Source organism: Panthera uncia (assembly GCF_023721935.1).
Source record: "Panthera uncia isolate 11264 chromosome C1 unlocalized genomic scaffold, Puncia_PCG_1.0 HiC_scaffold_4, whole genome shotgun sequence".
Taxonomy (NCBI): domain Eukaryota; kingdom Metazoa; phylum Chordata; class Mammalia; order Carnivora; family Felidae; genus Panthera; species Panthera uncia.
Window position 1 is genome coordinate 29,175,348 of NW_026057585.1, and position 11,855 is coordinate 29,187,202.

At 38.1% G+C, this 11,855-nt stretch overlaps 1 pseudogene; it reads right to left on the reverse strand.

Annotated features, from left to right (window-relative positions):
* Window positions 1–3,326: 3,326 nt before the first annotated feature.
* On the reverse strand, window positions 3,327–4,001 carry LOC125913605 (CD9 antigen-like; annotated as a pseudogene).
* Between the last annotated feature and the right edge of the window lie 7,854 nt (window positions 4,002–11,855).

The following is an 11,855-nucleotide window of genomic DNA, read 5'->3' on the forward strand; positions in this document are numbered from 1 at the left end:
TCTTACTAGTGGCCACATCATATATTGCTTACTAATAATATGCTCCTTCATTGTGTCAAGTACATACACTTGGAGTGTGTGGTGGTTTTAAAATGTATCCATAAAGTCTTTGTTACTGTACTCTTTAAGATGTGAGCTCAATTCTCTTCCTCTTGAGTGTGAGTTGGACTTAGTGACTTGCTTCTAATGACTAGAATATCAGAATATTAGTGCCTTCTGAGACTAAATCATAAAAAGCATTGTGACTTCTTTCTTGATTTCTCTTGGATCACTCACTCTTGGGGAAGCTGGCTTGCATGTTACGATGTTCTCCTTGGGGAGGGGTAGGTGCTGAGGCTTCTTGACCACAGCCAGTGCTAACTTGCCAGGCATGTGAATGAATCATCAGTGTGGAAACAGATCGGCCAGCCCCAGTGAAGCCTTCAGGTGACTGTAGCCTTAGCCAACCTCTAGACTGCAACCTCATGACTGACTCTGAACCAGAACCAGCCAGCTAAGCTGCCCCCAGATTCCTGACCCATGAAACTGTGTGAGATAATAGGTGTTTATTATTGTGAGTCATTATGTTTTGAGGTAATTTACTACATAGCAATAGTTAACCAATACAGAGTAGTTTTGTTGGATCCTTTCTTTCCTACTTCTTTCCTTTCAACACCCGTTCCAAAGATTCAGACCTTCAGATCATAATACATTTTTGCTGATTCTTCTGCAAAGAAGCTGTATTCTTTTCTCCTCACTTATTATATTTCCTGCTCTGTTATATTCCTTCATCTCTGACATCTTGACTTCCTATGCATTCATTTTGAGGGTCTTCCCATCCTCTACTTGTACAGAGACCACTCTCTATAGGTCTCTTGCATTTTTTAATATCTTGTGAGCAGAAAGACCAACTGCCTTTTTGTTCTGGATGATCTTTTCAAGTATGCAGGTTTGCTTACTGTCCAGTATAATAAAATGATACCTTCTATTGGAGCAAAGATCAGACAGACTTGCTTGCTGCTCATTATAGAAGATTTGGGTTTCCTCAGCTCAGTATTCGTCAGCTGTGATGCAAACCTACTGTATGTGCGGGATCCACCAGCCCTTCTGTATCACCCCTGTGGCATTTGGGGAGTAGGGGTAACCAAAACAAAACTGATATGCAGGTGTCTGGTTGTGCCATGAAAAAGTAGGACCTTTGTCTCTGATGCAGGAGCTCATGACTTCTGCAGGCTCACTTGTAGGCTTGCAAGTAAATTAAAATCTCAGACTCTTCATAGTTCTTGACAGTTTTAACCCATTCTCCGCAATTCCCCCTGAAGCTGTAATCATGCCCCTTTTCAGGTCTCTTATTCGCCAAATGAAAACTATCTGTGCTAAATCTCTAACTGCTTCCCATTTTGATTGCATTTTGTTTTGTTTTGTTTTGAATACATCTTAGTAAATGCTTCAGGAAAATCTCAAGCATCCTCTTCTCATTTCTGCCTTGGAACTCTAGAAGGTGACAATATTTTTTGTCTGTTTTATCTTCCTCTTCCTCTTCTCTGTGGAACCATGACACCTATTACTTATAAGAAATGTGTGAAACTTCCCTCCTCTGGGAAATAGTTTCCCATTGTTCTTTTTTCTCATTCTGGTCATCATCTGAATCTCTTCCATCCTTGCTTTCTTCTACTTCCCTCAAGTACTTAACTCTTACATGTTACACAGCAGTAGTTAATGGGAGACATCAGCTTATGGTTTTTAAAAATCATCTGTTACCCCACACAGATGTCTTTTCTCCTGTATAGGGTAAGAAAGTCCTTGAAATCAAGAGACTTGGAATTTGTTTTCTTAATAAAGACATGCAGATCTGGATAGAGTATGCTTTACATTGTGGTCACTTACCCAGTGCTGACAGACCTACGATGTCTGGTTTCCTTGGATAGTCTGAATCTCATCTGGTGACATTGCCTTGTTTTTCCGACATAGGATTAGAAACAAGCACTGATAGAGCTCCAGTACCAAGAAGCAGATGGCAACCCTTGAAACTGCCTCTGGCTGACTACCACAAGGCCATTCCTCTTTTTTAGCTCAAGACTTTCTTACCAGTCTTAGCCTTTATCCAAGACTTCTTACTCTTTCCCTCAGGCTCCTGTAGTGTAAGTCGTCCTCTGGAAAAAAATACCACCAAAGCTCTTCAATCTTTTGTCCATTGAATAACTCTTGAGTCCTCTTTCTTATGCCCTTTAATGCTCTCTCTCTGAGATAAGATTGGGCTCCCTGGTTTCATATTCTATTCTCTGTGGGAAAGCATTAAAAATAACTAAACAACTCTAAGGAGAATATCTTTTTGGTCTCTTCTTTTCTTTTTGATGTTTAATCTATTCTGCAAACACAGAATTTTGCTCACTCTGTCCTTCACTTCATATACCTGTACTCCTGGAAGTTCAGTCCTTGTGGGCAGTTTTGTTTTTTGGGTTTTTTTTTTTTTTTGGAACATATATATATGGCTTTTAGAGATCCTTTCCCTTCTCCACACCCACTCTGTTGACAGGCTTGTGAACTTGAAGCCACATGTGTGTATGTGTGTGTGTGCTCGTGTGCATGCGTGTGCACACATTAGAAAGAGAGAAAGAGTTCTTACTAAGCAGGCTCTTTCCAATGTCCTCAGCTAGTTTTGGAATCTGTGAATAGGGTGAGGAGGCAGAAGGTGAATTTACCGCCTGATGATTCATAGGGCCAACAGCTTTTTCACTTCCATAAAGTTACAAGATAGCAGTTTTCCCTACCAGTTTTTTGATTTGACATCCTGTAATTTGAACAGTTCCAAGGACTAATATGTAAAGTAGTGAAAGGGTGAAATTATGGCTCATTTTCATGTTGTGGCCATGGAACGTGAGGATTCATAACTAAAGACATTTTATTGATAACATGAAATAATATAAGAAGAGTGCAGTATAAACTTTTTAATTGTCATATAATCTTTTATTATGTATGAAATTTTCTTCAACATAAGTTACAACTTGATTAAATGTGATAGACATTTTAAAATCTCTTTAAAGTAAAAAAATTCTCTGTGTACAATATCTTTTGTCTACAGTATAGCAAATATGATACCTTTCATTTCAGGATTTCTGCTTAACATAAGCAAAACCAAATAACCAAAAAATACAAACCAAAGCTACTGTGAATACCAGTATTGAACAAAGCATCAAAAAGACAAACATAGGATAATTTTTTTTTGTTTAGAAATGCAGAATTAATACTAAAGTTAGTGCATCCCCCCTGACTCCCGGGGGAAAAAAAACACCCAAGGAAATAATCACCCACCTCCAGGGGTAAACTTTGCTTTTCAGGGGCACAATCTGACTCTAGATTCTCTCTCGGCTCCTGTGGATAGCACAGCACAGGGTCATACTGAAGACTTCCAGATATTATCACCACAGCAGTCCCAAAGCCCATGCACTGATGATGTGGGATTTGTTGTCAAAGACCTCTTTGATGGCCTCAGAGCAGTGCTTCATTGGGATGTTTGAGAGTAAATCCTTTTGGGGGCAGATGTCGGAGACAAATTGTTCCACTCCTCCAGCCAAACCACAGTAGTCCAATGCAGAGTGGATGGCTTTTAGCATCCCGCTGGGGCTTGTCCTTGGTTTTCAGCTTGGTGTAGGTATCCTTGTAAAACTCCTGGACTTAATCACCTCATCTTTGTGGGAATATCCCAGCTGGCTGCAGCTATTTCAATGGCAAATGTCACCAAGAGGAAGCCAAAGAATAATCCCATCATGCACTGGGGCTCCTGCACAGCAGCCTAGCAGCCGAGAAACCCCACCAGCATCCTGAGGCACCAGCTGTAATCAGAATATATACTCCACTGTAGAAGCTGGAATGATTATTTCCAGCTCCAAGATGCTCTTGGCCTCAAAGTCGATTCAGAGCTAAGTCCAATGGCAAGGAATACAATCCTGGCAAGCCAGAAAAATGAAGTTAAATCCAAAAATCAGGTATTTGATGCACTTGGTGCCTTTTTTGACCAGCATGGTAAAGGCTGGACAGGCTGGCCTACTGGTGTGGCCCAAGGGGTGTACATTGCCAGGACCCGAGGTGTCAGTGGCAGCCTAAACCTCTTTTTGATACTGTCTTTCTTGCAAATTGCTATTAAAAACCTAATGAAAGGAAATTCTGTTAGAAAAGTCTATCATTTTGGTCTTGTAAGAATAGAATATTTGTTTTTATTGCAGAGTTATTTTTCTCTCTAGACTTTAAAAATATTTTTTACAAGCGACTTTCAGAAAAAATTAGCTACGCACGTGTAGACAATTTCACTTGACATCTCAATATTTAAAGGTTTCGCCCCACCCTTGGTCCAGATTATTAACTACATTGCATACTGTGGATTTTCGAGAAGTTACTATGTGACTGGCAGAAATAATTGGCTTAAATTACTGTGATATGTATCACAATGTCTGCTGGAGACATACATATGTTTTTCGAAATTGTAAACTATTTCAAACATACAAAAAGTAAAATAATATAATATATAGCCAGGTTAAGCTTATAAACTTTTTTCTATTCATGTCTCAAATTCCATCCTCTCCTCTGCCTCTCTAGAGGTAAACTTAATTTTGCTATATCACGGGTGGGATTCCCCAGGAAGCAGGCTCTGAGACTCTGGTATTTATATGTGGAGGTTTGTGGTGGGGTGTTTTCAGGAGACATACCTGTGAAGGGTGAGGAAAGCAGAATTGGGTAAAGCTTTTAGCATTTTAATTATATGTCTTGGCGTGGTTTTCTTTAAATTTATCCTCTTTGGTTTACTGAGATTCTTGGATCTGTAAATGTATGTCTTTCACCAAATTTGGGGCATCTTCAGCCATTATTTATATATTTGTTGGTACCATTTTCTTTTCCCTCCTTCTGGGACTCCAGGAGGATGAGTAGTAGACCTTGTGATATTGTTCCAATATGAAGCTTTGTTTATTATTGAACCTTCGCCCCTTGTTATTCTGATTGGATAATTTCTACTGATCTGTCTTCAAGTTTACCGGCTCTCTTATCTCTGTACTACTACTGAGATCTGTCTATTGAGTTAAAAAAAATCTGTTATTGTATTTTTCAGTTTTAGAATTTTCACTTAGTACTTATTGTGTAGCTTCTATTTCTTTACTGAAAATGCCTAAATTCCATTTGTTTCTAGGTAGTTGTTTGCCCTTACTCCATGTGGCCTGGCTATAATAACTGCCATAGCTTTTTTTGGTTTGATAATTCCAATATTTGTGGTCATCTTAGTGTTGGTGTGTGTTGATTGCCTCTTTCTTTCAGTTGTTTAGATTTTCCTAGTTCTTTGCATGTTGAATAATTTTGGACTGTATGTTGGCCATTTTGAATACTGTGTTTTGAGATTCGGAGCTCAGTTAAAATCTGGAGAATGGTGTCGGCTGCTGCTGCTTCTCTTTTTTTTAAAAGCAAGCAGTTAACACCATGAGACTTATATTTCAAGTCCTGACTTGGTTTCTGTGGGCTTAGATGTCAGTTTAGTTTTCAAAGACTCTGCAGCACTATTCTGGTTTTCACAGTTTGTGCACCTTCCTTGGTGGTCTACAGAGGTTCAGTCCTCAAAGCCTTTGCTGTGCTGATTCTGGTAGATTTTGTGCATGTTCAGGTTGAGAGTGTGTTCAAGGCTTCATACAGAGGTTTAAAGAATCATTTTCAGCTTCTTTCTTTTCAGATTTATTCTGCATTTCTGTACTATATTGTATGTATGTGGGGGGGGTATCCATATTAACTTAGCTTATTATTTTGACAAAACCAGAAGCCTACACAATTTCATTAAACAATTTATTACATTCGTGTAATTTCTTTTACAACACAATGATGTAATTTTGATACTTAAAAGTTGTTTATCAAAAGTTCATGTAACAGATGATTTTAACATTCCCCTACTATTTCTTCAGATCCCTTTGCCATTTTGTTCATGTTGACCCCCAGAGGCTTTCACTCCTGAAAGCCAGCACCTGCATTGTTTTGCCAGAAAGCTGCTTTTAGGCTGTGAGTGTATAGTTTGCCTGCAAATGCCCGAAAAGTCTAGGAATTTACATCCTTGGCGGATAGCCCCCAAACCAATGGCCAGTTGGGACGGGGGTATAATACTCCAGGGCCCTTACTCTGGATCTGGACAGCCCTTAGTTGTAACCTAAACGGTGCAACCCACTGGTAGAATGGAGTTAAGGTTATCCCTCATGAGACTTTGCTGAGTAATGGCGTCCTGTTCGGCTCCCTTAACATTTTTGCCCACTTCCCCATTCCTTTGCTGTTTTTTCTTGGAAGGCTTCTTCATAAATAACTTTCATATCAATCCTTGTCCCAGGATGTGCTTCTGGGAACACACTGCAGCAGATAGAATTCTAAGATGGCCCTCAAGATTCCCTGGTATACATGCTTTGCATAAGTAATCTCCTTCTCTTGAGCATGAATGGGGTCTGTTTTTATGATGAGAAAGTCACTTCCTTAATTCGGTTGCATTATATGGCAGAGGTGATGGGATAATCACTTCCTTGATTATAATGGACTCTGTTTTAGCACTCTGGAGAGAGATTCTCCTGGGCTGGAGAGAAGTAAGCTATTATATTGTGTGGGGGCCTCATGGCAAGGAACTGCAGGGTCTCTGGGAGCTAAGACTGGCCCCCAGCTGACAGTCAGCAAGAAAGGTGGATCAGTCCTGCAATACAAGGAACTGACTTCTGCCAACAGCCATATGACCCTCAGGAAGGTCCACAGCATGGCTCATTCTGTGGTAATAGAGCATAGTCATAAGCATGGGCTCTGGAGTCCAGACTGTTTTGCTTAGAATTCAGTTCTTCCACCACATTCTTTTTTTTTTTTTAATTTTTTAATGTTTATTTTTGAGAGAGAGAGACAGAGTATGAGCGGGGGAGGGGCAGAGAGAGGAGACACAGAATCTGAAGCAGGCTCTAGGCTCTGAGCTGTCAGCCCAGAACCCAATGCAGGGCTCAAACTCACAGACCATGAGATCATGACTTGAGCCAAAGCTGGACGCTTAACTGACTGAGTCACTCAGGCGCCCCGTTTTTCCACATTCTTGTAGTGACTTTGGGCAAGTTAGTTAATCTCTCTTCCCTTTCTATTTGTAAAATGGGAATGCTAATAGTACTTATTGCCCAGGATTGTTGTGAGAGTTTACTGAGTAGCTATATACCTTAGAATAGTTCATGGCACAAGGAAAAATACTTTGTAAATGGGAGCTTTTGTGATGGGTAATATTGCTAAAATGCATGAATTATTATTACGTAATAATAATAATTACAGCAATAGTTATTAGTAAATAAGATATATTAAATGCATCAAAATATAATGTTAAAATATCAACATTTTAATAAATATGTAAAATATATGAAAATATATCAAATGTATTTTATGAAATACATGAGCTAATCAGTCCTTTAAATAATAAATTAAAAAAAAAATTTTTTTAACGTTTATTTATATTTGAGACAGAGAGAGACAGAGCATGAATGGGGGAGGGTCAGAGAGAGAGGGAGACACAGAATCTGAAACAGGCCCCAGGCTCTGAGCAGTCAGCACAGAGCCTGACGCGGGGCTCGAACTCACAGACCGCGAGATCATGACCTGAGCCAAAGTCGGACGCTCAACAAACTGAGCCACCCAGGCGCCCCATAAAATTATTATTAATAGTGGTGGCATGGTAGTCATACGTTGTTAGAGGTGTGGAATTATGAGGCCTTCCTCCTATCCTTCTTTCTTTCCAGCTACTCTTCATGTCTTAGAGCCTATCCATCCTCCAGGGTTTAGCAAAAAACATCTTTTCTATAAATTCTTCTGTGATGCCACTTACCCTCTGAAATTTCTTTAGTATATTTATGTTTTTCTTATATGCTTATAACTCCTCTGTCATTGTCCCCTGGTTAAAAAGGCCTTATCTTGAACTGCATATGATAGAAGCTCAATAAATATTTGTTGAGTGAATGCATGAATTAAGAGCATTAATAAAACTTTTAAGAGTTCTTAAGCTATTCACTTACCTTAATCTATTAATTTCTCCCTAGCCACACTGAGTGCTATTCTAATTCTTCACAGGAGCTCTCAAAATAAAGATTTCGAGTACACAAAACAATGCAAGCTTTCATTTGTTCTTTTTGGAAATCTGTCTTCATGGGGATTCTCTGGCTGTCTTTTCTTGGACAAAATGGTAGTGTGGAGAGTAGCCAGGGGGAGTTGGAGGGGTTTGAAAGCATGGTGATACTAAGTGGGGGCAAATGCTGTCTCTGCAGATGGGAGTGTTGTCAGTTCATTTAAAAATGATTTGGGGGCTCTTTTAAAGTCTGATTTAAAAATTCTATGTAACCTACCAAAGGTATCCCTTTGGATTGGAAGTAGGCATTTGCTTTGTACAATTGGACAACGGTTTTGAGCCTTGCATGTTGGTGTTCAGAAGATGCTAACTTCCTAGGTGGACATGGATGCTAGCATCCATTTCTAGGATGCTAATTTCCTCAGGTGGCTCACCCCACGATGTCAGAATGAGATCATGTTTTTCTTTGACAGTGAGAGTATAAGGATGGGTAACATATTAAATAGCTCTTAGAGGATATGAGTGGTGTGCTTTTTGTTACCCAGAACACGTGCTTTTTCTCTTGTACAATGCAAGATAGATATGGCTGTAATTATCATATTACCTAGCCAGTTAGTTATTCTGTGAGACTGTGATTATGCAGGGTGTAGAGAGAACTTTATTTATGAACTCATTCTCAAGAAAAAAAGAAAAGCAAAAAGCTAAGCCAGCACATCATCTAATTCTCAATGTAAAATAATGCAGAAGTGCGGAAGATGAACATCTGATTTGTCACATCTGATACACTAATGTTTTATCCAAAAGGAAGAACACATTGTAACTTGCTCAGTCATCTGCATAAACACCACCTGGCCCTTTACAGGCACCTACTCAAATAACAGGAGTCAACGAATGGCAGCTCTGCTCATAGCCTTTTCACTGGTAGAAATAGAAAAATCTCTTTTCTTTTTTAAAAAACAAAGCATTTATGTATCAAAGCAACATCTAATATATTTTTTTCCAACGGCATAAGACCTAGGTGATTAAAGTGAAGCCACTAGAACCTTCCATATTAGGGAATATATGATCACAAATTACCCAGTTTTTGAACAGCTAAAAAAATTTCATTATCCTTTAAAAAGAGGGTAGATCAAACCATTCCTTGTACAAACCAGACCTTATTATTATTGCAACATGAAGCACGTTCTCCCCTGGGTGTATCACTTAGTAAGTCTTGCAATGGAATAGCTATAGATTTTAGTGTAAAATATTTTGCCAGAGATGGGAGATTTTTTTTCCCCTCTGAACTGACACATTCTGGTTGTATGCCTCAGTGATCATACCTTTGTGCTACATTGCACACATGGAGGTAGCATCTCTTTTCCAGTTGCACTAATATAAAAATGAGGGTCCTGGATACCTAAAGTATATCATACCAGTTTGCATGCTTTCAAAGAAAGGGTTAAAAAAACAAATCTCACTTGCCTTTACATTTTAGATTCAAGCTGGCTAACTAGGAGGTGTCAACTACTTTATTATTTTTTTTTCATTGAGGAAACCCTGGCAAAGTCTCAGTGTATTTCTGTCCACAGAGGACAATTGAGTAGCTTAGTCTTCTGGGCACACCAACTTGTTGTTTTTGTTTTATTTTAAAGAGGAGACAGTGTTCAAAAGTCATTGAACTCTGCCCTTGGCCCATTCTTTTATAAAGAGTGCATTAGGCTCCAAAATTCTTATCTTTAAATATATCTTCTGGTCGTCTGTTACCCTATTCTTCCTGGGGCCACTTGAAAAGTGACAGTTGGTAGCTCTTTCATTGGGTTTCTGGATCACATGACCTGAGTTAATGCTTTTATTAATAGCCTCCTTGTGCATCTTAAATGGTGGGGGTGGTTGGACCCTTCCTGTTTTTGCTTTAATGTATCATGATATCATACAGTTTAATTGACCAGGAAAATCTACGTCAACCCAAGACAAATGTTTAATTTTGTTTACACTGTTTACCTGCATATTTCATTTGCCTTTCATTTGACATTGAATACTATTTTAATTGTATCTCTCGATTCATGTTGGAAAAGTATGCCATGGATTAGGGAGTGAGGAGGAGTTTGCTCTTTTCCCAACTCCCAGTGCAGCCTGGAAAGTCATTTCATTTTTTATTTATCCTACTAGCAAGTTTAAAGTTCTTACTATGTGCCAGTGTTGGGGAGAAAACAATGAAAGGTAGACATGATCCCTGCCTTCATGCTTTATGCTTTATAGTCTAATAAATTTGAACAAATATTCATGAAATTTAAAATTCCAGAAATAACTCACAAGGCCCTTTTCTTCAGGGCCAGAGAGAGGGTGTCATTCCAGCATTTAACATGAAATCACACTTTAAAAAAGTACTTAATATACACTAAGCATTATATTACATGTAATCTCATTTAGTCTTCTGCAAACTCACAAAATAGGTAATATTAGACTAATTTCCTAGATAAAGGAATTGATACATGAAAGTTCTTATAACTTTCCAATGTTAAACAGATATCCAGATCTATCTGATTGTAAAGCCTGATTACTGAGTATCTGTATTGTTATCAGGAGCTGAACACCCTGCCTCTGCAACATAAATCTAAACTTACATTATTTAGATGAATAAATCAAAAATATCATTTCCTTTTTACGATGACCAAAAGTTGTAAACTGAAATGTCTATATAGAAACCAGGCAGATCCCCAAATATAGTGAAGCAGGTGGGTAATAGGGAGTGGTGGGGACTGGAGTAATTTCAAACTTACGTTCTTTGTCAGGCGGCAGGTAATTGCTGCCATGTGGGAATGAAGGCCCAGAGTCAGTATCATTCCAGACTGTGTAGCACCTTTTTACAAATTAGATAAAGGCACTCCTTCATTTTGTGGATACAGACCTGGCACAACAAATAAGTATGCGTTGCATGTCAGCCTCACTTACTACTTAGGTTGATTCTCTGTGCAGAGCACAGCCTATATGGTCTTTCTCAAGAAAAGCTTGATACCTGGATTTTTAAAGTGAAATTTCCTGACTTTTAAATGTTGATAATGAATTCAAATTAAAAAAATCACTGTGTAGATCAAATAAAACTTATCTATGTGTTGAATTTGGTCTCTCCTGGTCACCATTTGAAACTTCTGATTTATAGGCTAGCCCTTAGAAGTCAGAAGTAACAGTTTTTATTAATTTGGTTACCATGTTCCTAAAAATCTAGAGTCAAAGTGTTTTAAATTTTGATCCCAGAAGTAAGAAGCATTTTAAGTATCTGAATCCTAAAGGCTAATTTGAAGAGAAATCATCTTTGTCTCTGAGAAGTCTGTGTTAGTCATGAAAAATTCTCAGGTGTTTTGCTATATACACACACACACACACATATATATATATATATATATATATATATATATATGTATACACACACACATATATATATGTATATATATATATACATATATATATATATATATATATATATATATGATTACCTATATATAACATGAGTACTTGAGAGTTAAAAATGCATCAAGGTTAATTGTAAAAAGTCAGTAGAACTTGTGTAAATCTCAAATTACCTTGATTTTTTTTTTTAGATATACAGTATTAGTTGTGGGCTGTGATTGGTGTTACCATAATATTTGATGATGCTAATAAGATGAGCTAAGAATAAACGCCAAAATTTTTTCATTATCTCACCCATAATTTACCTTCTGGTTATGGAATTAGGTTGTCCCCAAATAATTTTTCCATAGTCTGAGGTAATTATTTCTCATTTTAAGTTTTAGCTTGATTAAGT